The sequence below is a fragment of the Triticum urartu genome, chromosome 4, assembly GCF_003073215.2.
Source record: "Triticum urartu cultivar G1812 chromosome 4, Tu2.1, whole genome shotgun sequence".
Lineage (NCBI taxonomy): Eukaryota > Viridiplantae > Streptophyta > Magnoliopsida > Poales > Poaceae > Triticum > Triticum urartu.
In genome coordinates, this window is record NC_053025.1 from 122,457,995 (window position 1) to 122,485,001 (window position 27,007).

The window sequence follows — 27,007 nt, forward strand, 5'->3', positions numbered from 1 at the left end:
ACTCATGGGGGCTACACAACTGGATTTTATTTAAAACCATGATGATAAGTCCCAGCTTATTCATGCTGATTAAACCGGCCCTTGGGGGCTACAGGTAATATGGATATAAGGGAGAAATATCTTCAAATTCTCAGTTTGAGTAAATCAGATTGACCCAGTGTCTGCAAAAATCATAAATCGGTGTCGGCGACAATTATGACTCGGCATCATCTATTTATTGAAGGAAATATGCCCTAGAGGCAATAATAAAGTTATTATTTATTTCCTTATATCATGATAAATGTTTATTATTCATGCTAGAATTGTATTAACCGGAAACATAATACATGTGTGAATACATAGACAAACAGAGTGTCACTAGTATGCCTCTACTTGACTAGATCGTTAATCAAAGATGGTTATGTTTCCTAACCATGAACAAAGAGTTGTTATTTGATTAACGAGGTCACATCATTAGTTGAATGATCTGATTGACATGACCCATTCCATTAGCTTAGCATCCGATCGTTTAGTATGTTGCTATTGCTTTCTTCATGACTTATACATGTTCCTATGACTATGAGATTATGCAACTCCCGTTTGCCGGAGGAACACTTTGGGTGCTACCAAACGTCACAACGTAACTGAGTGATTATAAAGGAGCATTACAGGTGTCTCCAAAGGTACATGTTGGGTTGGCGTATTTCGAGATTAGGATTTGTCACTCCGATTGTCGGAGAGGTATCTCTGGGCCCTCTCGGTAATGCACATCACATAAGCCTTGCAAGCATTACAACTAATATGTTAGTTGTGAGATGATGTATTACAGAACGAGTAAAGAGACTTGCCGGTAACGAGATTGAACTAGGTATTGGATACCGACGATCGAATCTCGGGCAAGTAACATACCGATGACAAAAGGAACAACGTATGTTGTTATGCGATCTGACCGATAAAGATCTTCGTAGAATATGTAGGAGCCAATATGGGCATCCAGGTCCTGCTATTGGTTATTGACCAGAGATGTGTCTCGATCATGTCTACATTGTTCTTGAACCGTAGGGTCCGCATGCTTAAAGTTACGATGACAGTTATTATGAGTTTATGCATTTTTGATGTACCGAAGTTTGTTCGGAGTCCCGGATGTGATCACGGACATGACGAGGAGTCTCGAAATGGTCGAGACGTAAAGATTGATATATTGGAAGCCTATATTTGGACATCGGAATCGTTCCGGGTGAAATCGGCATTTTTCCGGAGTACCGGGGGGTTACCCGACCCCCCCCCCCGGGGGGGTCTATTGGGCCTACATGGGCCTTGAGGGAGAAGAGAGAAGGAGGCAAGAGGTGGCCGCGCGCCCCTCCCCTTCCTAGTCCGAATAGGACAAGGGAAGGGGGGCGGCGCCCCCCCTTTCCTTCCTCTCTTCCACCTCTTTCCCCTCTCTCCTTGTCCAACTAGGAGTCCTACTCTCGATGGGAGTAGGACTCCCCCCTGGCGCGCCCACCTTGGCCGGCCGCCCCCTCTCCCTGGCTCCTTTATATACTGAGGCAAGGGGCACCCTAGAACACACAAGTTGATCCTCGTGATCGTTCCTTAGCCGTGTGCGGTGCCCCTTTCCACCATATTCCACCTCGGTCATATCGTTGTAGTGCTTAGGCGAAGCCCTGCGTCGGTGGAACATCATCATTGTCACCACGCCGTTGTGCTGACGGAACTCCTCACTGAAGCTTTGCTGGATCGGAGCCCGGGGAGCGTCATCGAGTTGTACGTGTGCTAAGAACTCGGAGGTGCCGGAGTAACGGTGCTTGGATCGGTCGGATCGGGAAGAAGACGTACGACTACTTCCTCTACGTTGCGCTTCCGTTGCGATCTACAAGGGTATGTAGATCATACTCTCCCCTCTCGTTGCTATGCATCACCATGATCTTGCGTGTGCGTAGGAATTTTTTTGAAATTACTGCGTTCCCCAACAGTGGTATCAGAGCCTAGGTTTTATATGTTGATGTTATTTGCACGAGTAGAACACAAGTGAGTTGTGGGCGATATAAGTCATACTGCCTACCAGCATGTCATACTTTGGTTCAGCGGTATTGTTGGATGAAGCGGCCCAGACCGACATTACGCGTACGCTTACGCGAGACCGGTTCTCCCGACGTGCTTTGCACAGAGGTGGCTTGTGGGTGACAGTTTCTCCAACTTTAGTTGAACCAAGTGTGGCTACGCCCGTTCCTTGCAAAGGTTAAAACGGAGTCAAATTGACAAACTATCGTTGTGGTTTTGATGCGTAGGTGAGATTGGTTCTTGCTTAAGCCCGTAGCAGCCACGTAAAACTTGCAACAACAAAGTAGAGGACGTCTAACTTGTTTTTGCAGGGCATGTTGTGATGTGATATGGTCAAGACATGATGCTGAATTTTGTTGTATGAGATGATCATGTTTTGTAACCGAGTTATCGGCAACTGGCAGGAGCCATATGGTTGTCGCTTTATTGTATGCAATGAAATCGCGATGTAATGCTTTACTTTATCACTAAACGGTAGCGATAGTCGTGGAAGCACAAGCTTGGCGAGGCGACAACGATGCTACAATGGAGATCAAGGTGGCACGCCAGTGACGATGGTGATCACGACGGTGCTTCGAAGATGGAGATCACAAGCACAAGATGATGATGGCCATATCATATCACTTATATTGATTGCATGTGATGTTTATCTTTTATGCATCTTATCTTGCTTTGATTGACGGTAGCATTATAAGATGATCTCTCACTAATTATCAAGAAGTGTTCCCCCTGAGTATGCACCGTTGCGAAAGTTCTTCGTGCTGAGACACCACGTGATGATCGGGTGTGATAGGTTCTACGTTCAAATACAACGGGTGCAAAACAGTTGCACACGCGGAATACTCAGGTTATACTTGACGAGCCAAGCATATACAGATATGGCCTCGGAACACGGAGACCGAAAGGTCGAGCGTGAATCATATAGTAGATATGATCAACATAGTGATGTTCACCAATGAAACTACTCCATCTCACGTGATGATCGGACATGGTTTAGTTGATTTGGATCACGTGATCACTTAGAGGATTAGAGGGATGTCTATCTAAGTGGGATTTCTTAAATAATATGATTAATTGAACTTAAATTTATCATGAACTTAGTCCCTTATAGTATCTTGCTTGTTTATGTTGATTGTAGATAGATGGCTCGTGTTGTTGTTCCGTTGAATTTTAATGCATTCCTTGAGAAAGCAAAGTTGAAAGATGATGGTAGCAATTACATGGACTGGGTCCATAACTTGAGGATTATCCTCATTGCTGCACAGAAGAATTACGTCCTGGAAGCACCGCTGGGTGCCAGGCCTGCTGCAGGAGCAACGCCGGATGTTATGAACGTCTGGCAGAGCAAAGCTGATGACTACTCGATAGTCCAGTGTGCCATGCTTTACGGCTTAGAATCGGGACTTCAACGACGTTTTGAACGTCATGGAGCATATGAGATGTTCCAGGAGTTGAAGTTAATATTTCAAGCAAATGCCCGGATTGAGAGATATGAAGTCTCCAATAAGTTCTATAGCTGCAAGATGGAAGAGAACAGTTCTGTTAGTGAGCATATACTCAAAATGTCTGGGTATAATAATCACTTGATTCAATTGGGAGTTAATCTTCCAAATGATTGCGTCATTGACAGAATTCTCCAATCACTGCCACCAATCTACAAGAGCTTCGTGATGAACTATAATATGCAAGGGATGAATAAGACTATTCCCGACCTCTTCGCGATGCTGAAAGCTGCGGAGGTAGAAATCAAGAAGGAGCATCAAGTGTTGATGGTCAACAAGACCACTAGTTTTAAGAAAAAGGGCAAAGGGAAGAAGAAGGAGAACTTCAAAAAGAACGGCAAGCAAGTTGCTACTCAAGAGAAGAAACCCAAACCTGGACCTAAGCCTGAAACTGAGTGCTTCTATTGCAAGCAGACTGGTCACTGGAAGCGGAACTGCCCCAAGTATTTGGCGAATAAGAAGGATGGCAAGGTGAACAAAGGTATATGTGATATACATGTTATTGATGTGTACCTTACTAATGCTCGCAGTAGCACCTGGGTATTTGATACTGGTTCTGTTGCTAATATTTGCAACTCGAAACAGGGACTACGGATCAAGCGAAGATTGGTTAAGGACGAGGTGATGATGCGTGTGGGAAACGGTTCCAAAGTCGATGTGATCGCAGTCGGCACGCTACCTCTACATCTACCTTCGGGATTAGTATTAGACCTAAATAATTGTTATTTGGTGCCAGCGTTAAGCATGAACATTATATCTGGATCTTGTTTGATGCGAGACGGTTATTCATTTAAATCAGAGAATAATGGTTGTTCTATTTATATGAGTAATATCTTTTATGGTCATGCACCCTTGAAGAGTGGTCTATTCTTGTTGAATCTCGATAGTAGTAACACACATATTCATAATGTTGAAGCCAAAAGATGCAGAGTTGATAATGAGAGTGCAACTTATTTGTGGCACTGCCGTTTAGGTCATATCGGTGTAAAGCGCATGAAGAAACTCCATACTGATGGACTTTTGGAACCACTTGATTATGGATCACTTGGTACTTGCGAACCGTGCCTCATGGGCAAGATGACTAAAACGCCGTTCTCCGGTACTATGGAGAGAGCAACAAATTTGTTGGAAATCATACATACAGATGTATGTGGTCCGATGAATATTGAGGCTCGTGGCGGATATCGTTATTTTCTCACCTTCACAGATCATTTGAGCAGATATGGGTATATCTACTTAATGAAACATAAGTCCGAAACATTTGAAAAGTTCAAAGAATTTCAGAGTGAAGTTGAAAATCATCGTAACAAGAAAATAAAGTTTCTACGATCTGATCATGGAGGAGAATATTTGAGTTACGAGTTTGGTGTACATTTGAAAAATTGTGGAATAGTTTCGCAACTCACGCCACCCGGAACACCACAGCGTAATGGTGTGTCCAAACGTCGTAATCGTACTTTACTAGATATGGTGCGATCTATGATGTCTCTTACTGATTTACCGCTATCATTTTGGGGATACGCTCTAGAGACGGCCGCATTCACGTTAAATAGGGCACCATCAAAATCCGTTGAGACGACGCCTTATGAACTGTGGTTTGGCAAGAAACCAAAGTTGTCGTTTCTAAAAGTTTGGGGCTGCAATGCTTATGTGAAAAAGCTTCAACCTGATAAGCTCGAACCCAAATCGGAGAAATGTGTCTTCATAGGATATCCAAAGGAGACTATTGGATACACCTTCTATCACAGATTCGAAGGCAAGACTTTTGTTGCTAAATTCGGAAACTTTCTGGAGAAGGAGTTTCTCTCGAAAGAAGTGAGTGGGAGGAAAGTAGAACTTGACGAGGTAACTGTACCTGCTCCCTTATTGGAAAGTAGTACATCACAGAAAACTGTTTCTGCGACACCTACACCAGTTAGCGAGGAAGCTAATGATGATGATCATGAAACTTCAGAACAAGATACTACTGAACCTCGTAGATCAACCAGAGTAAGATCCGCGCCAGAGTGGTACGGTAATCCTGTTCTGGAAGTCATGCTATTAGATCATGATGAACCTACGAACTATGAAGAAGCGATGGTGAGCCTAGATTCCGCAAAGTGGCTTGAAGCCATGAAATCTGAGATGGGATCCATGTATGAGAACAAAGTATGGACTTTGGTTGACTTGCCCGGTGATCGGCAAGCAATTGAGAATAAATGGATCTTCAAGAAGAAGACTGACGCTGATGGTAGTATCACTGTCTACAAAGCTCGACTTGTCGCAAAAGGTTTTCGACAAGTTCAAGGGGTTGACTACGATGAGACCTTCTCACCCGTAGCGATGCTTAAGTCTGTCCGAATCATGTTAGCAATTGCCGCATTTTATGATTATGAAATTTGGCAGATGGATGTCAAAACTGCATTCCTGAATGGATTTCTGGAAGAAGAGTTGTATATGATGCAACCAGAAGGTTTTGTCGATCCAAAGGGAGCTAACAAAGTGTGCAAGCTCCAGCGATCCATTTATGGACTGGTGCAAGCCTCTCGGAGTTGGAATAAACGCTTTGATAGTGTGATCAAAGCATTTGGTTTTATACAGACGTTTGGAGAAGCCTGTATTTACAAGAAAGTGAGTGGGAGCTCTGTAGAATTTCTGATATTATATGTGGATGACATATTACTGATTGGAAATGATATAGAATTTCTGGATAGCATAAAGGGATACTTGAATAAAAGTTTTTCAATGAAAGACCTCGGTGAAGCTGCTTACATATTAGGCATAAAGATCTATAGAGAAAGATCAAGACGCTTAATTGGACTTTCACAAAGCACATACCTTGACAAGATTTTGAAAAAGTTCAAAATGGATCAAGCAAAGAAAGGGTTCTTGCCTGTATTACAAGGTGTGAAGTTGAGTTAGACTCAATGCCCGACCACTGCAGAAGATAGAGAGAAAATGAAAGATGTTCCCTATGCTTCAGCCATAGGCTCTATCATGTATGCAATGCTGTGTACCAGACCTGATGTGTGCCTTGCCATAAGTTTAGCAGGGAGGTACCAAAGTAATCCAGGAGTGGATCACTGGACAGCGGTCAAGAACATCCTAAAATACCTGAAAAGGACTAAGGATATGTTTCTCATATATGGAGGTGACAAAGAGCTCATCATAAAAGGTTACGTTGATGCAAGCTTTGACACTGATCCGGACGATTCTAAATCGCAAACCGGATACGTGTTTACATTAAATGGTGGAGCTGTCAGTTGGTGCAGTTCTAAACAAAGCATCGTAGCGGGATCTACATGTGAAGCGGAGTACATAGCTGCTTCGGAAGCAGCAAATGAAGGAGTCTGGATGAAGGAGTTCATATCCGATCTAGGTGTCATACCTAGTGCATCGGGTCCAATGAAAATCTTTTGTGACAATACTGGTGCAATTGCCTTGGCAAAGGAATCCAGGTTTCACAAGAGAACCAAGCACATCAAGAGACGCTTCAATTCCATCCGGGATCTAGTCCAGGTGGGAGACATAGAGATTTGCAAGATACATACGGATCTGAATGTGGCAGACCCGTTGACTAAGCCTCTTCCACGAGCAAAACATGATCAGCACCAAGACTCCATGGGTGTTAGAATCATTACTGTGTAATCTAGATTATTGACTCTAGTGCAAGTGGGAGACTGAAGGAAATATGCCCTAGAGGCAATAATAAAGCTATTATTTATTTCCTTATATGATAAATGTTTAATTATTCATGCTAGAATTGTATTAACCGGAAACATAATACATGTGTGAATACATAGACAAACAGAGTGTCACTAGTATGCCTCTACTTGACTAGCTCGTTAATCAAAGATGGTTATGTTTCCTAACCATGAACAAAGAGTTTGTTATTTGATTAACGAGGTCACATCATTAGTTGAATGATCTGATTGACATGACCCATTCCATTAGCTTAGCACCGGATCGTTTAGTATGTTGCTATTGCTTTCTTCATGACTTATACATGTTCCTATGACTATGAGATTATGCAACTCCCGTTTGCCGGAGGAACACTTTGTGTGCTACCAAACGTCACAACGTAACTGGGTGATTATAAAGGAGCTCTACAGGTGTCTCCAAAGGTACATGTTGGGTTGGCGTATTTCGAGATTAGGATTTGTCACTCCGATTGTCGGAGAGGTATCTCTGGGCCCTCTCGGTAATGCACATCACATAAGCCTTGCAAGCATTACAACTAATATGTTAGTTGTGAGATGATGTATTACGGAACGAGTAAAGAGACTTGCCGGTAACGAGATTGAACTAGGTATTGGATACCGACGATCGAATCTCGGGCAAGTAACATACCGATGACAAAGGGAACAACGTATGTTGTTATGCGGTCTGACCGATAAAGATCTTCGTAGAATATGTAGGAGCCAATATGGGCATCCAGGTCCCGCTATTGGTTATTGACCGGAGATGTGTCTCGGTCATGTCTACATTGTTCTCGAACCGTAGGGTCCGCACGCTTAAGTTACGATGACAGTTATTATGAGTTTATGCATTTTTGATGTACCGAAGTTGTTCGGAGTCCCGGATGTGATCACGGACATGACGAGGAGTCTCGAAATGGTCGAGACATTAAAGATTGATATATTGGAAGCCTATATTTGGACATCGGAATCGTTCCGGGTGAAATCGGCATTTTTCCGGAGTACCGGGGGGTTACCGGAACCCCCCCGGGGTTTAATTGGGCCTACATGGGCCTTGAGGGAGAAGAGAGAAGGAGGCAAGAGGTGCCGCGCGCCCCTCCCCTTCCTAGTCCGAATAGGACAAGGGAAGGGGGGGCGTCCCCCCCCCCCCCTTTCCTTCCTCTCTTCCACCTCTTTCCCCTCTCTCTTGTCCAACTAGGAGTCCTACTCCCGGTGGGAGTAGGACTCCCCCTTGGCGCGCCCACCTTGGCCGGCCGCCCCTCTCCCTGGCTCCTTTATATACTGAGGCAAGGGGCACCCTAGAACGACACAAGTTGATCCTCGTGATCGTTCCTTAGCCGTGTGCGGTGCCCCCTTCCACCATATTCCACCTCGGTCATATCGTTGTAGTGCTTAGGCGAAGCCCTGCGTCGGTGGAACATCATCATCGTCACCACGCTGTTGTGCTGACGGAACTCATCCTTGAAGCTTTGCTGGATCGGAGCCCGGGGAGCGTCATCGAGCTGTACGTGTGCTAAGAACTCGGAGGTGCCGGAGTAACGGTGCTTGGATCGGTCGGATCGGGAAGAAGACGTACGACTACTTCCTCTACGTTGTAATGCTTCCGTTGCGATCTACAAGGGTACGTAGATCATACTCTCCCCTCTCGTTGCTATGCATCACCATGATCTTGCGTGTGCGTCGGAAATTTTTTGAAATTACTGCGTTCCCCAACATTTATAACCCAACAATTTTGGTAATCATAAACCGGCAAGTTTTATATCTTCAAGTCAGCTGAATATATGTTGAATATTTGAAGACCAATATTTTTGTCAAGTCAGAGCATTGAAAGCCGACTCAAGTGGATTATCTCTTACAATATTTCTCAACAAGAGACCAATGTCAGCAAATTGACTCTGAAGCTGGCCTATTGACCCGGATTTTCTAGATGAAGGAAATGATAATTGGACTTAAGAATAATCAGGTCCGGCTCATGAGAATACTTAACCCGGAGCACAAGGAATTAAGGATGATCAGGTGCCAGCTTACAAGAATTTTTAATCCGGAACACAATCTGTCAAATTTGTTCTTGTGTTTGTTTTACAGGATCAGTTTAACATGGATAAATCCAAATTAAACTGGGGGCTAATGTCGGGGATATACTCCGCGGTATGACCCGGCTGGAAGTATGACCCGGCCGGACTTGGCGCTTCACCGTGACCCACCGAAGGACTGGCTACTCATAGGTCTGGCGGCTTACTGGTCAGACGACTCACGAGCCTGACGACTCAAGGAGTGATCCCGATGGCGGGTCATATGGAAAACAAGGCCCAAAGCCCAGAAGGCCGGCTCACGTTACGATTGGCCGGATTAAGGAAAGGGATGATGAGTATTTCCTTTACAAGGAAGCAAGACCCGGACTTGTAATCAACTTGTAAGAGAAGATAGACTAGTCCTAGTCCTACTAGGACTCCATGTGTAACCCGCCCCTCTAACTTATATAAGGAGGGGCAGGGCTCCCCAAAGAGGGAGGGGGCAAGAAGAAACAATCTCTAGGGCTAGACACAACTAGGAGAGCCGGCTTACGGCGACTCACTCATGATCATAATGAGACCTAAACAGCATGTAGGGTTATTACCGGATGATGTTTCCCGGGGCCCGAAGCTGTCTAAATCCTCGTCTTGTGTGTTGCGTCTCTCGATTCCGCTCAACCCCTTCAAGCTACCACATAGATGCGTTGGCCTCGCGATTAAGTCCTTTCATGAGGACATCTGCCGTGACAAATCCACGACAGTGACCGAATATTGTTCGGAGTCCCGAATGAGATCACGGACATGACGAGGATTCTTGAAATGGTCTAGAGGGAAATATTGATATATTGGACAATAGTATTCGGACACCGGGATGGTTCCGGAGTGTTTCGGTACGCATCGATGTACCGGGGGGTTACCGGAACCCCCGGGGGAAGATATGGGCCATAGGGGAGAGGCAAGGCAGCCCACAAGAGGTGGTGCCCCCCCCCCATGGAAGGAGTCCGAATTGGACAAGGGGAGGGGGCGGCGCTGTGATAGCCTGGCTTATTAGGGATGATAGACTACTCATATCAATAAGGAACTCCTTCTTTTCCGGAAGCCTATTCGAACAGAACTCCAAAGTTATGCATGCTCGGCTTGGAGTAATTTCAGGATGGGTGACCGACCGGGAAATTTCTCCCGGGTGCGCACGAGTGAGGACAAAGTGCGCAGAAAAGACTAGTATTGATCTGTGGGGCCAGTCTAGATCCCGCCAGGAGTAACGACCACCGGCGGGTGTGTCCGGGGCGTTACAAGTTGGTATCAAAGCCAACCCTCGCGGTTACACGGATGTTTGCGGACAGGTGCGAGGTCATGTTGTTCATGAAGTTTGTGACCCGTCGTGGCACCCGGCATGGCACATGTACCAGACTGGATGCACAGACGTATGTGCCAAGAGGAACGTTCCTATGGCCCAACGAGGACGTCGATTCCTCTAAGTGGGGGTGTATGTGATAGCCTGCCTTATTAGGGATGATAGACAACTCATATCAATAAGGAATTCCTTCTTTTCTGGATGCCCATTCGGACATAACTCCAAAGTTAAGCGTGCTCGGCTTGGAGTAATTTCAGGATGGGTAACCGACCGGGAAGTTTCTCCCGGGTGCGCACAAGTGAGGACAAAGTGCGCAGAAAAGACTAGTATTGATCTGTGGGGCCAGTCTAGATCCCGCTAGGAGTAACGACCACCGGCAGGTGTGTCCGGGGTGTTACAGGCGCCCCCTTTCCTTCTCCTCCTCCCTCTCCTTCCCCCCTTCCCCTTCCGATAAAAGGAAAGGGGGTCCAAATTAGACTAGAGGTCCAAGTAGGACTCCTCCCACTTGGCGCGCCCTAGGCCAGCCTCCTCCCCTCTCCCTGCTTTATATACGGGGGCGGGGGCACCTCTAAGGCACATCAATTGTTCTTAGCCATGTGCGGTGCCCCCCTCCACCGTTTACTCCTTCGGTCATATTGTCGTAGTGCTTAAGCGAAGCCCTGCACGGATCACTTCACCATCACCGTCACCATGCCATCGTGCTGACGAAACTCTCCCTCGGCACTTTGCTGGATCAAGAGTTTGAGGCATGTCATCGAGCTGAACATGTGCTGAACTCGGAGGTGCCATACGTTTGGCACTTGATCGGTTGAAACGAGAAGACGTTCGACTACATCAACCGCGTTAAACTAACACTTCCACTTTCGGTCTACGAGGGTACGTGGACACACTCTCACCCTCTCGTTGCTATGCATCTCCTAGATATATCTTGTGTGATTGTAGGATTTTTTTTAAATTGCATGCTATGTTCCCCAACAATGTTCCATCTCCTGCATAAGGATTAGCTAGCAGTTTCTCTATCATACCCGAACGAATTTCATAATAAATATTTTCAGCAGGTGCAGTAGGTTGAGGAGCAACTCTTTGCTCTTCTAGTCGAGGTTAAGATACCCCGAACAAAGCCCTCAAAGGATTATTTTCCATAGTAACAAGTGACAGCAAATTTCAGCACACTATATAAATGTTTCCTTACCAAAGGCGCTTCACTCCCCGGCAACAGTGCCAGAGAAGAGTCTTGATGACCCACAAGTATAGGGGATCTATGTAGTCCTTTCGATAAGTAAGAGTGTCGAACCCAACGAGGAGCGGAAGGAAATGACAAACGGTTTTCAGCAAGGTATTCTCTACAAGCACTGAAATTATCGATAACAGATAGTTGTGTGATAAGATAATTTGTAATGGGTAACATTAACAAAAGTAACCAGGTGAAGTAAGGTGGCCCAATCCTTTTTGTAGCAAAGGACAAGCCTGAACAAACTCTTATATAAAGCAAGGCGCTCCCGAGGAGACATGGGAATTACTGTCAGGCTAGTTTTCATCATGCTCATATGATTCGCGTTCGTTACTTTGATAATTTGATATGTGGGTGGACCGGTGCTTGGGTGCTGCCCTTTTTTGGACAAGCCTCCCGCTTATGATTAACCCCTCTCGCAAGCATCCACAACTACGGAAGAAGAATTAAGATAAATCTAACCATAGCATGAAACATATGGATCAAATCAGCCCCTTACGAAACAACACATAAACTAGGGTTTAAACTTCTGTCACTCTAGCAACCCATCATCTACTTATTTCTTCTCAATGCCTTCCCCTGGGCCCAAATCATGGTGAAGTGTCATGTAGTCGATGTTCACATAACACCACTAGAGGAAAGACAACATACATCTCATCAAAATATCGAACGAATACCAAATTCACATATTCACATGATTGCTTATAACAAGACTTCTCCCATGTCCTTAGGAACAAACATAACTTCTCACAAAGAATATTCATGTTCATAATCAGAGGAGTATTAATTATCATTAAGGATCTGAACATATGATCTTCCACCAAATAAACCAACTAGCATCAACTACAAGGAGTAATCAACACTAATAGCAACCCACGGGTACCAATCTGAGGTTTTGAGACAAAGATCGGATACAAGAGATGAACTAGGGTTTGAGAGGAGATGGTGCTTGTCAAGATGTAGATGGAGATTGACCCCCTCTCGATGAGAGGATTGTTGGTGATGACGATGGCTTCGATTTCCCCCTCCGGGGGGAAAGATTACCCAGCAGAACAGCTCTGCCGGAGCACTAGATTGGTTTTGCCCAAGTTTCGCCTCGAGACGGTGGTGCTTCGTCCCAAAAGCTTCCTCCTGATTTTTTTCCAGGTCAAAACACACCATATAGCAGAAGATGCACATTGGGGGCCTGCTAGGTGGCCCACAAGGCAGGGGGCGCGCCCCCCACCCTTGTGGATGGTAGGTGGGCCCCCTCTGGTGCTTTCTTCGCCCAATATTTTTTATATATTTCAAAATAATTCTCCGTGAAGTTTCAGGACTTTTGGAGTTGTGTAGAATAGGACTCTAATATTTGCTCATTTTCCAGTCCAGAATTCCAGCTGCCAGCATTCTCCCTCTTCATGTAAACCTTGTAAAATAAGAGAGAAAAGGCATAAGTATTGTGCTATAATGTGTAATAATAGCCCATAATGCAATAAATATCAATATAAAAGCATGATGCAAAATGGACGTATCAGCCATCTAGCATAGGTCTTCTGTATTAGTCATGTATCAAACGACTCCAGACTCTTGTAACCCTAGCCATGGTCGAGTATATAAGGTGTGGCATGGACTCCTCAATCGATACCTTCAATCTACACCACAATACTTCTCGGTATACCCCTTGTACGCACACAAATCCTAGTTCTCATACGAGGCTAGATCCATCAATACAGACAAGTAGGAAGAAGGTTATTACCTTGATTCGAGGGCATGAACCTAGGAAAATATCTCCTCATGTGCACCACCTATTGGCATGCCAGGGAGGGGTTGCGCACGCGAAAAGTAGGGTTCGGATCCAGAGCTTTCGCTTTGGATATCTGAACTTATCGCCAAAGCGGTCGGACACCTCGCTATTGGGGCACGCGGTATGCTACTCTAGCGGAAAATAAAAATTTCTACCGCAAAACCAAGATCATATTGTTGGGGATAGATCACGGATCGGGTTTAGCACTAGTCACGATAGTGGAAGTGGAGTTGGTGATGCGTGTTGCCGATCAGCCAAGTCATCTCCTGCCATTCTCCCTCAAACGGCTCCTCGCGGATCTTCTCGTGGATCATCCTAGTCATCTCCTTGGATATCCCTAGCGGATCTCCTGTTGGGCCGACTCTCGGCCTGCTGGCGCACCCCTGATACGTGGCACCATCATAATCTATCTTTTTCCACGCATGTGTAACTTATGTATATGGCTTCTCGGTGGAGTTATGGGTTATATCCTTCAAGCACAGGTAGCTGTCTTCTTGGTGGAGTTTTTTGTATGATATTACAAATACTAGATGAATAATGTGATTCAAGAATATATAATAAATTAATTATGGATAGTTTATTGTTTTTGTTTTTTTACAAAAACTCGGCCTAGGCTGGATTTCAGTGATGAAGTAAGAGTAATAGTATATATTATTGCTTTAATAGCATGATGTTTTTATGGGAAGGCTTACTTTATTACTCAAATGATAGATACATCGTCTGCTAGCAATTTCACAATGAAATCAGGCGAGGCGTCAATCCAAAGAGATGGATTGTTAACACGTCCCCATCTAGCCAGCTCATGAGCTACAAAGTTTGACTCTCTAATACAATGCTCAATAGTAACCCTCCCGAAATCTACTAGATTACTTCAACATTCATCAATGACCAGCGCCGCCACCATAGAATAACCTCCATTGTGGTTTAGTGCATCCACCACCGTGGTATTGTCCGATCTCACCACCAAGTTATAGCAGCATGTGTCCCTTGCTAGCTTCAATCCTTCAAGCAAAGCTGCCGCTTCTGCCGTAAATACATCAACTACGTGTTCTAATCTCACCATGGATGCCGCTATAAAGGACCCCCGGTGATCACGGATAACGGCTCCACATGACCCTGCATAGTCGCCCTCTGTGAATGATGCATCCACATTTAGAATTAGCTACCCCGCGAGAAACGCCGACCACTTATTTATCTTGGGTGTGATTTTAACTTCGGTTCCACGAACATAGTTCAACGCTAGGGCAACCACAACAGGTGCTATTCTTCCCGGTGTCAATATATCTTCCCCTCGCACAAAATGTCTTCTTTGCCACCATAAAAACCAGCATGCTATCGATATAAGCTCCGGTAATTCAACCACTCCAGAGTAGCGTCGCCGATAAGAACCACCGCAGAGAATAAAACCTAGGACCGCCGAACCTGACCAATCAGTCATTCTAGCGAAAGTAATATCAGGTGCGATTCCCAGAGCCTCTTAGACTGCCTGCGATCTTGCACACTTGAACAACATATGAGATAAGTCCTCCGCCCCATCTGGACAAAATGGGCATTGGGAAAGAATCCCAACATGGCGATTCATCAGAGTACTCCGACATGGAATGGCGTTGTGCAAGCATCTCCAGATAAAAAATTTAACTTTTGCTGGTACTTTCAAACTCCACAAATTCCTCCAGACTGGGTGGGGCGCCGTGGAATAGCTGGCCAGACCGCTTTCCACGCTATCATAGTTCACTTCCCATTGCTTGTAATAGGCAGATCACACTGAATATACTCCGCTCTTCGTGAGGTGCCATGCAATATAGTCCTCCGTCTCCACATGAAACAACGGAATTTGTAATATACGCTCTGCATCGATATGCCAAAAGTTCTCCCGAATTAACATCTCATCCCATTCTCCTGTAGTTGGGTCAATCAACTCATTCACTTTAGTAAGTACTTGATTCCCCCTTACTGTTAATATTTTCTTGGAAGCACTGTTTGGGATCCATCAATCATCCCATATATTAATCTTGTCTCCATTGCCTACTCTCCAAATATAGCCCTTCTTAAAAGTTTGAATGCCGGACCAAATGCTTTGCCACACATAAGACGACCCCTTCTTCAATTGACAGTTCAAAAGGTCTCCTATGGGGTAGTACCTTGCTCTCCTCTCTTCTTCAATAGCATGATTTTTTTGTAAAACGGAGTTTCTACGCATGGCGGCATCGGTGCACGTTATCCCCGCCGTTGTAAGATGCCTGGAGATGGTCTGAACACGTACCCGCCTTTTATGACCCAAATTGTTCGTCGCAAATACCAGGTGTATTCGCTGCGTGTTTAGGTAGGAGACGGGCACAGGTTGAGTTAGAGATACTTGAATCCTCCCATCAGGTACAAGTGCCCGATGGCTAGCAGGCGACCGAGGACCGGCCCATGTGAAGATGGATATGTGCTGGATTGGGCCCGGATTTTCGTACAGTCCAGCTGGTAAGCATAAATGCTACATCTTGGCCACCCATCTCTCTCTCATCCATTAGGGCATCTACAATGCAGACGCTTAGAGCAGGCGCTAAGGAATAAAATCCTAGCCGATCTGGCAACTACCTGTTTTAATCCCAGCATCGGCCGGCAACTGGCTAGCATCGCTGCCTTAAGAGGAGTCGGACGCTTAGGCTAGTTTGCTGCGGATTGTTGCTTTTTTAATACAATCCAAGCGGCTGTTTAAGCGGCCGTGCGTTGGAAGCTCAAACTTTTGCGGTCGGTGCCTAATAAGATCCCACTGTTTTTCCTTTTTAAACACCTACTTGAGAGGCTGTGCGTTGGAGATGCCCTTATCCCCAACACCACCCTGCCGGCGGTACCGGTGACGAGCGCTCTGCTGCTTCAACAATAATTCCGTGAGGTACCGCCGACGAGCCAAGAACCTCCAACCTGCTAACGTGGAGATGGCAAGGGGCGGCCGGATCGGTTGGCCGGCGTCTCGGCGACCTATTTCCTTCCGTGGCGGCAAGATCTCGCTGGAGGAGCAAGCAGCCGGCCGGTGCAGATCCCAGGCATGAGGAAGGTGGGGATGGATGGGGGTGTGCATCTAGTTACCCATCTCGGAGCACGGAGGTGGCAGCGGCCATGGAGGAAACGGGATCTCAGTTCATGTCGCTGCGGCTGCCAGATCCTGATTCGGCCATGATGAGGTCCTCTATCCTGCACACGTAGCCTCAAGGTTTAGATACATAGCCTCAAGGTGATGCCTCGCATGCCATATAAAATTGGATATGACATAAAGTAGGTTTAGATAGGGAAGTGAGATCCTTTTTAGAAGACGAGTGCTTGAAGAGAAAAAGTGTGGTTCGGTGACAAAAGCTAAAAATATTGAAATGAAAAGTAAAGATACGTGTGTACTAAAATTTTTATTGTCTATTTTTTAATAAGGCCTACTAGTGGCAGCTTGCATTGGAAAAAAAAATATAAATGCCTCAAATTATTTTTTGTTATGGGGCATATGTATTCATATGCCACCATTGTACATGCCATAAGATATGGCTTGTTGCTGAACGCCTTTGAATTTCCTTTCTGGATTCTTTTTCTGGATTTTTACAAGCGGGGTGATGGATAGTCCCAGGAAAGTAGATATGGGGCAGTACAATTTTCTTTTTTGATTTGTAGTGCAAGAATCGTTGAATCAAGAGCTAGCTATGTTCATACTCATACGAGTCTTTAAAGCTCGCCTTATGAATCACCTAAAAAAAGCTCACGTTATGAATGCATGTTTATTATTGCAAGTTTTCCCCCCACGATCTTGTTACTATTTTGTTCAAATTGTAACAGAAGCTTGTATGTCATTATTTGTAATGTTTAGATATTTTCTACATAGTCGTCTCTCCTATTTCATTGATCACTTTTTCTCTACAGGGTAATCGATATTCTTCTCTCCGGCGGCATTTTCCTTAATCTCTTCCTTTTATGAAAATGTCTTGGTCTGTGAATTTTAACTGCCCCCAACCCTCGTGTAATTTTATGACCAGTGAACATTTTTACGATGCCAATCTGTGATGTTTTGTTGCATATAATCCTGAAAAAAGCAAGGAATCTCCAAGTACTCTTTGGAGCAGTATTCTAACTTTCTCATCATCAAATGCTTAATCCTGCAAGATCTGTGACTTTCTTTGGATGATGTTTTTTTTCACTTGGACATGAGAGTACTTGTGCTAGTGGTAATTGTGCAATAAAAAGTATTTTGACTGCTTGATGCAATGCGGGGCCAAAACTTGAATCTGCATGTCTTGTGCTTACTCACAAGAAGAAGAAAAATATGACAGGCCTTAAATGCTTTGTTCGGGCCATGAAAATTTGTAGTAGCTGGTGGGTATTCTGTTCAGAACTTGTGCCGGTAACCGTGGTCAAATCCACTAATAATCGATGTTTCCACTTGTGTTAGTCTTTTCGCAATTGAATTTATATGCCTGGTTACCCATGACTAATTATGAAATTATTTTTCATGGCTTGTCTTGTTCACCAGTACTAGCTTTTTCCAACCGGGCTCACACCCCTTTTCATTAATTTTGCAATCAACGAAAATACAAAAGTCTGTTTTTGAGGTTCAGTCTAGTAGTTCTCTGGGTAACATATCCAAAATAGAATGACCAAGGACCAAAATAGGACTAAAGGGGGGGGGGGGGGGGGGGGGGAACGAGCTGGAGCACCGTAAAAAAAAATCCACCGCTGGAAGACCCTGAAACAGACCATCCGCCATGGGGCGAAAACCTACAACACTAACAAGCCACCACCTAAACTGGAAAGTTGAAGAACTGAAAACTATGCGACCACCCAGGGGCATAAAGAAGCCATATACCAAACACTTACCAAACACTTACCAAACACCTGGTAGATTCCAGAACGGGCATCATACCCTAGTGGAAGATTACTGAACTGGCAGGAAGAGCAAGTTAGCCGATCTGAATTCCATCTCCATCCCTCAAGAACATCCTGTGCTGCGAGTAAGACCTGTCCGCCATAGCTGCTGCCGCATATGCCAGCCCTTTCACCCCAGCCTGGAACATCGCCCTGTCTTCTCCTTTCAGCAATCTTGCCCAATATAACATAAAAGAACAAACACTGAAAATAGCCTCCAGCGGAGTACGAGCAACCCACTCGGGGCGCGCGTGTGTGTCGTGACGAGGCGAGGCATGGCAAGGCGGACGGAGGAGGAGGAGGAGCGCGCGTGTACATCTCCTATTCCCAAGCTCCCAATAACAAGTGATGGAGCAGCCCTTATAAAAAGGTCACACTCTTCTTACTGTAGCAGTATGGTACTAAACTTCTCACACTTCCCACTACTTGCCGTACACATGCATGGGCCTTAGAGATTGATCAGGGATTATTGTCTTATATGGGTCTAAGCCCATCCATAATCCATCATGTCTCGGCGACTTGGTCCACCCCCCACACATGGCATCACCAGTACTAGCTTTGACATGGCAATTTAGCTTCTTTTGTTTCTTTAATTTCTAACGCGTTAAGTTTGTTTTATCAGATGCATCGACATGTCTTCTCTGTTATTGACTACTTTGATGGGCCTACAGTCTATGACAGCTGCAGTGCATATCAATTGTGCCAATTATTTTTACAATGAAATAAGGGAATTGTTTGTAATCGGCGCGCCGGCCGAAAACTCAGCCGGTCGCTTTCCCTCGCGCGTATGAAGGAAGCAGTGGCCCATGCAAACCCACTTCCGTACCTTATATTCTTTCGTTTCTCTTTTTTCTCAGCCGTTCGTTCTCCTTTTCTTCTTCCTCCTTTGCTTCCTTCCCCCAATCATCTCTCTCTCCTGCAGCTACAACGATCACCATCGCCGCCCAGCCGCCGCCGACTCAGCAAATATCACCGCCGCGCCCTGCCGCGACTCATTGGATGTTGCGTCCACCAAGCCAAAAAGTTGCAACCGTCCCCGCAGAAGCTGCAACCTCAAAATCTGAGAGCTGTGCATGGATGTTGCGACCGGTGATGGCCGGAGTTACATGGAGGCGACCACCGTCGCCACTACAGTCACTTTTTATACAAGCCACGACGTCCAGATGCTGCAACCGTGGCGTCCAAGTGCTGGAACCATGATGAACAGATGCTGGAAGCTGACAGCTGCCGGTGGTGACCACACACGACAGGGGAGTGCTACAACCATGGCATTCAAATGCTCGAACCGCAACGCCTAGATGTTGGAACCATGTTGGCCTTTTGCTACATGCATTCACGGTGGAGCTGTGACCAGCGACGGCGGTGGCGATGTTTTGCTGGAACCATTGCTGAATTTTGCTACAACTGACAAGTAAATTTGCTACCTACATTCACGGCGGAGCTGCGACCCACATGACGGCGAGGACATTTTGCTACAACTGTGTCAGATTTTGCTACAACTGCCAAGATGTTTTGCTACATCCATGAGGGCACAACGACGACCTGCGGCGACGGCGGCGGCGTTTTTTGCTGCAACCGCCATCAGTTTTTCTATGACCAGGCGAGAAATTTGTTACATCCATTTTGGATGGCAGAGAGGCAGCGGGACCGGCAGTGCTTCCACATGCATCAACTGCGATGGTATTTTTGCTGCAACTATCTTTGTTTTTTGCTACGTCCCCTGAAGATTTTGCTACTTCCATGTAGGGCTACCACAATGGTGAGTAGCACAAGATGCTGGCATAGGGGGAGAGACAAGCCGGCCGGCGGTTGGAGGAGATGCATCCGGGGGGAACGTCGCTGGGAGAGGCACAGCCGCATAGCGCCCCGTGGCCATGTGATCCTACAATGGCCTGTTGTGGAGAAGGAGACGGGGGCTAGACTGCGTCCTTGAACGGGGCCATGGTGATGCAGCGGAGCTGCGACGAGCGGCGGAGCTACAACGAGCGGTGGCGCGAGGAGGGAAGCGGAGGTGCTGCTGCCCTCGCCGGAGGGCGCGCTGGACGTGGCACAACCAGATCGAGCTTTTTCCGTGTTTGCGTTGACTTACGAAAGGAAAACGATGTTTTTTGGAGGCAGATCGGACGGGTGCTGGCTGCTGAATCGCACGGCTGCCTGGCGACCGACCCAAATTTGGGCCGGTGCGCCGGCGCCTAGCAGTTCCCATGAAATAATCCCTACAAAGTTTTCTTTCATGCATTTGTTTTGTAAGTGGTAATCATCTGTATAAATGATGTGCACAAAATATCAACACTGAAAATGTTGATTTTACCGATGAATCTGGAAATATATAAGATGCATCGGCATTTGTTCAGATATATACTCTCTAAATTGGCATGGTAAAAGAATACAAAACTTTGAAACACAGACGAAAAATAATATGTCGCCTGGCTGGACTGGAGCTGAACAGTAAATGTGGGTGTTGGGTGGTAGTAGGTTGGAGATGGACTGAGACTGAACCGTGATGAATGGGCATCTAGCGTGGCGACGTGTGAAGTTGGAAAAAAATGTGTCAGGGGTGAGGGGCATCTCTGAGAATCTGGCTGAGGGCTGGTGTACTGAAGCCTAATCAAAAGTCATGAACCGATTCCAGCGCTCTACGCTTCAACTAAACATGAATGGCTCTCGCTCCCGCTCCCGGTCTCGCTCCCGCTCCCGGTCTCGCTCCCGCTCCCGCTCCCACTCCGCCCTCCTTGCCGGCCACCCCGCCGGCCTCCGGCAATGCTCCAGCCACCAAAAACCCACCGGACATCTCTGCACCTGACCTACCTCTTACCACAAACTCCCTAGACGAGCTCATACCATACGTGGCTCCACCACCTTCGCCATTCTTCGACCTACCTTATGTCAAGGCCGGGCAGGTTGCGCTCTGCTGCTTCCTGGGCTGCGGCAACACCATGGGCTTGGAGTTTGAAGATGATTGCTCCTACTACCTCCGCCTCGACATCACCACCCCGGCCCTCCACCTTGCCTCACCGCTCTACATCGCCTTCGGCTACTCCAACCGTCACCTCGACGCCATAGTTGTCGCTGCGCTGTTCCAGGCCGTCCTGGGTGGATCTACTGCTCACTTCTTTGTCGCGCAATGCTCTCCTCTGGTCTTCCGTTTCCACGTCGCTTCTGCGTGCGTGGCTGAGATCATCCTCGCTTAAACCACTCTCAGCTTCCGCAACTATTCCTTCTCTTTCGCTAGGGCTCTGCCCTCCATCCCGTCTCCACCGTGCTCTACCGCTACATGCATGACGCTTGCCCGGCTGCTCCAAATCCCCGACGACCTGGGTCTCCAGTTCGAAGCTGTGGCTTGGTCACAGCTTCGTTCCCACGTTACCGCCCGTTCATGCAGCCAGCCTCATGGCTGCCAAATGTACGTGCGTGTAATCCAATTCCCCTTCACTCTCAACGCCACGACCATGGCATTTGTCCTCGCTCACTTGTTTGGGGACTCCTACCTCCAATTCGATGTCACTGACGACAGAGACTCCTGCTTCTCCTTCACTATTGCATCGCCCGCCGTAACCAAACTGATCACCTCCATGGGTGACTACCGCAAGAGGAGCATGCTGATCCGCTTCCCCTGGCCTATGCTCATGAGTGGTGCCCGACGCCTTCTTCGTGCTGATGGCATGCCCTCGTCGCTTGGTTCCACGCCTTCCTCTTCGTCGCCGGTCGTCTCTGCATCACTGCCACCAGCGCCATCAACTCTGGATCTGCCTAAGGTGAGACGAAAATGGCCCGGTATTAGTTTCTTTTACCGTATGCTAAATGTTAGTTGCTTTAACCAGCTTCCACCTCATGTGCACTACACTCACCATACACATCCTTTTTGGATTACTTTCATGCCAATCACTGTCAGACCTAATGAACTGCTAGTTGAATTAGCCCTAAACCACTGTTTTTCCGTTCAACAAGATTTTCACGCAATTAAGGTGCATGATCTAATTTTTAAATCTGGCATCTCCTCCCGCCCAGTCAAATTTGAAATTCTCAAGTTGGGGTCACTTGACTTTGGCGGGTTTCGTCTTTTTCTTTTTGACCAGCTCGATCTGGCCGTTGCTCACTGCAGTCATTTGATACGTCTTCGTCGTATCTACTTTTCCAAACACTTTTGCCCTTGTTTTGGACTCTAACTTGCATGATTTGAATGGAACTAACCCAGACTGCAATTGTTTTCAGCAGAATTGCCATGGTGTTATTTTTGTGCAGAAATAAAAGTCTCGGAATGACCTAAAAATCAATGGAGAATTATTTTGGAATATATAAAAAATACTGGAAGAAAGATCTACGCCAGGGGGCCCACACCCTGTCCACGAGGGTGGGGGCACTCCCCCTACCTCGTGGGCCCCCTGGAGCTCCACCGACCTCAACTCCAACTCCATATATTCATGTTCGGGGAGAAAAAAATCAGGGAGAAGGATTCATCGCGTTTTACGATACGGACCGCTGCCAAGCCCTAAACTCTCTCGGGAGGGCTGATCTGGAGTCCGTTCGGGGCTCCGGAGAGGGGAATCTGTCGCCGTCGTCATCATCAACCTTCCTCCATCACCAATTTCATGATGCTCACCGTCGTGCGTGAGTAATTCCATCATAGGCTTGCTAGACGGTGATGGGTTGGATGAGATTTATCTTGTAATCGAGTTAGTTTTGTTAGGGTTTGATCCCTAGTATCCACTATGTTTTGAGATTGATGTTGCTATGACTTTGCTATGCTTAATGCTTGTCACTAGGGCCCGAGTGCCATGATTTAAGATCTGAACCTATTATGTTTTCATAAATATATGTGAGTTCTTGATCCTATCTTGCAAGTCTATAGTCACCTACTACGTGTTATGATCCGGCAACCCCGAAGTGACAATAGTCGGGACCACTCCCGGTGATGACCGTTGCTACCTTTTGAGCACTGCATTGGTTTTCCCTTGAAGAGGAAAGGGTGATGCAGCAAAGTAGCGTAAGTATTTCCCTCAGTTTTGAGAACCAAGGTATCAATCCAGTAGGAGGCTACGCGCGAGTCCCTCGCACCTGCACAAAACAAATAAATCCTCGCAACCAACGCGATAAGGGGTTGTCAATCCCTACACGGCCACTTACGAGAGTGAGATCTGATAGATATGATAAGATAATATTTTTGGTATTTTCATGATAAAGATGCAAAGTAAAATAAAAGCAAAGTAATAATAACTAAGTGTTGGAAGATTAATATGATGAAGATAGACCCCGGGGCCATAGGTTTCACTAGTGGCTTCTCTCAAGAGCATAGGTATTTTACGGTGGGTGAACGAATTACTGTTGAGCAATTGACAGAATTGAGCATAGTTATGAGAATATCTAGGTATGATCATGCATATAGGAATCACGTCCAAGACAAGTAGACCGACTCCTGCCTGCATCTACCACTATTACTCCACTCATCGACCGCTATCCAGCATGCACCTAGAGTATTAAGTTAATGAAAACGGAGTAACGCCTTAAGCAAGATGACATGATGTAGAGGGATAGACTCATGCAATATGATGAAAACCCCATCTTGTTATCCTCGATGTCAATAATACAATACGTGCCTTGCTGCCCCTACTGTCACTAGGAAAGGACACCGCAAGATTGAACTCAAAGCTAAGCACTTCTCCCATTGCAAAAAAGATCAATCTAGTAGGCCAAACCAAATTTGAAGAGACTTGCAAAGATAACCAATCATACATAAAAGAATTCAGAGAAGATTCAAATATTGTTCATAGATAATCTTGATCATAAACCCACAATTCATCAGTCTCAACAAACACACCGCAAAAAGAAGATTACATCGAATAGATCTCCACAAGAGAGGGGGAGAACATTGTATTGAGATCCAAAAAGAGAGAAGAAGCCATCTAGCTAATAACTATGGACCCAAAGGTCTGAGGTGAACTACTCACACTTCATCGGAGGGGCTATGGTGTTGATGTAGAAGCCCTCCGTGATGGATACCCCCTCGGGCAGAGCTCCGGAACAGGCCCCAAGATGGGATCTCGTGGATACAGAAAGTTGCGGCGGTGGAATTAGGGTTTTGGCTCCGTATCTAATCGTTTGGGGGTACGTAGGTGTATATAGGAGGAAGGAGTACGTCAGTGGATCAACAGGGGGCCCACGAGGGTGGAGGGCACGCTTGCAGGGGGGGTAGGTGCGCTCCCCTACCTCGTGGCCTCCTCCTTTGTTTCTTGACGTATGGTCCAAGTCTCCTGGATCATGTTCGGTGAGAAAATCACATTCCCGAAGGTTTCATTCCGTTTGGACTCCGTTTGATATTCCTTTTCTTCGAAACCCTAAAATAGGCAAAAAAATATAGCAATTCTGGGTCGGGCCTCCGGTTAATAGGTTAGTCTCGAAAATAATATAAAAGTGGATAATAAAGCCCAATAATGTCCAAAACAGTAGATAATATAGCATGGAGCAATCAAAAATTATAGATACGTTGGAGACGTATCAAGCATCCCCAAGCTTAATTCCTGCTCGTCCTCGAGTAGGTAAATGATAAAAACAGAATTGTTTATGCGGAGTGCTACTTGGCATAATTTTAATGTAATTCTTCTTAATTGTGGTATGAATATTCAGATCCGGAAGATTCAAGATAAAAGTTCATATTGACATAAAAATAATAATACTTCAAGCATACTAACTAAGCAATCATGTCCTCTCAAAATAACATGGCCAAAGAAAGTTCATCCCTACAAAATCATATAGTTTAGTCATGCTCCATTTTCGTCACACAAGAATCCTCTCATCATGCACAACCCCGATGACAAGCCAAGCAATTGTTTCATACTTTAGTAATCTCAAACCTATAAACTTTCACGCAATATATGAGCGCGAGCCATGGATATAGCACTATGGGTGGAATAGAATATGATGATGGGGGTTATGTGGAGAAGACAAAAAGGAGAACGTCTCATATCAACGAGGCTAATCAATGGGCTATGGAGATGCCCATCGATTGATGTTAATGCAAGGAGTGGGGATTGCCATGCAACGGATGCACTAGAGCTATAAATGTATGAAAGCTCAACAAAAGAAACTAAGTGGGTGTGCATCCAACTTGCTTGCTCACAAAGACCTAGGGCACTTGAGGAGTCCCATTGTTGGAATATACAAGCCAAGTTCTATAATGAAAATTTCTCACTAGTATATGAAAGTGACAAAACAAAAGACTCTCTATCATGAAGATTATGGTGCTACTTTGAAGCACAAGTGTGGCAAAGGATAGTAGCATTGTCCCTTTTATATATTTTTTATTTGGCCTTCCTTTTTTGGCCATTCTCTCTTTTTTTAGGACAATGCTCTATGAATGATGGTCATCACACTTCTATTTATTTACAACTCAAGAATTACAACTCGATACTTAGAACAAGATATGACTCTATATGAATGCCTCCAGCGGTGTACCGGGATATGCAATGAACCAAGAGTGACATGTATGAAAGAATTATGAACGGTGGCTTTGCCACAAATACTATGTCAACTACATGATCATGCTAAGCAATATGACAATGATGAATGTGTCATGATAAACAGAATGGTGGAAAGTTGCATGGCAATATATCTCGGAATGGCTATGGAAATGCCATAATTGGTAGGTATGGTGGCTGTTTTGAGGAAGATATAAGGAGGTTTATGCGTGAAAGAGCGTATCATATCACGGGGTTTGGATGCACCGGCGAAGTTTGCACCAACTCTCAATGTGAGAAAGGGCAATGCACGGTACCGAAGAGGCTAGCAATGATGGAAGGGTGAGAGTGCGTATAATCCATGGACTCAACATTAGTCATAAAGAACTCACATACTTATTGCAAAAATCTAAAAGTCATCAAAAACCAAGCACTACGCGCATGCTCCTAGGGGGATAGATTGGTAGGAAAAGACCATCGCTCGTCCCCGACCGCCACTCATAAGGAAGACAATCAAATAACACCTCATGTTTCAAATTTGTTGCATAATGTTTACCATACGTGCATGCTACGGGACATGCAAACTTCAACACAAGCATTTCTCAAATTCACAACTACTCAACTAGCACGACTTTGATATTATTACCTCCATATCTCAAAACAATCATCAAGCATCAAACTTCTCTTAGTATTCAAAACACTCATAAGAATTTTTTACTAATCTTGAATACCTAGCATATTAGGATTATTTAAGAAAATTACCATGCATTTAAGACTCTCAAAATAATCTAAGTGAAGCATGAGAGATCAATAGTTTCTGTAAAACAAATCCACCACCGTGCTCTAAAAGATATAAGTGAAGTACTAGAGCAAAACTATATAACTCAAATGATATAAGCGAAGCACATAGAGTATTCTAACAAATTCCAAATTATGTACGGCTCTCTCAAAATGTGTGTACAGCAAGGATGATTGTGGTAAACTAAAAAGCAAATACTCAAATCATACAAGACGCTCCAAGCAAAACACATATCATGTGGCGAATAAAAATATAGCTCCAAGTAAAG

At 45.5% G+C, this 27,007-nt stretch overlaps 1 pseudogene; it reads left to right on the top strand.

The window, feature by feature from the left end:
- The first annotated feature begins 20,430 nt into the window (after window positions 1-20,430).
- LOC125554654 lies at window positions 20,431-22,387 on the top strand (annotated as a pseudogene).
- The last annotated feature ends 4,620 nt before the right edge of the window (window positions 22,388-27,007 follow it).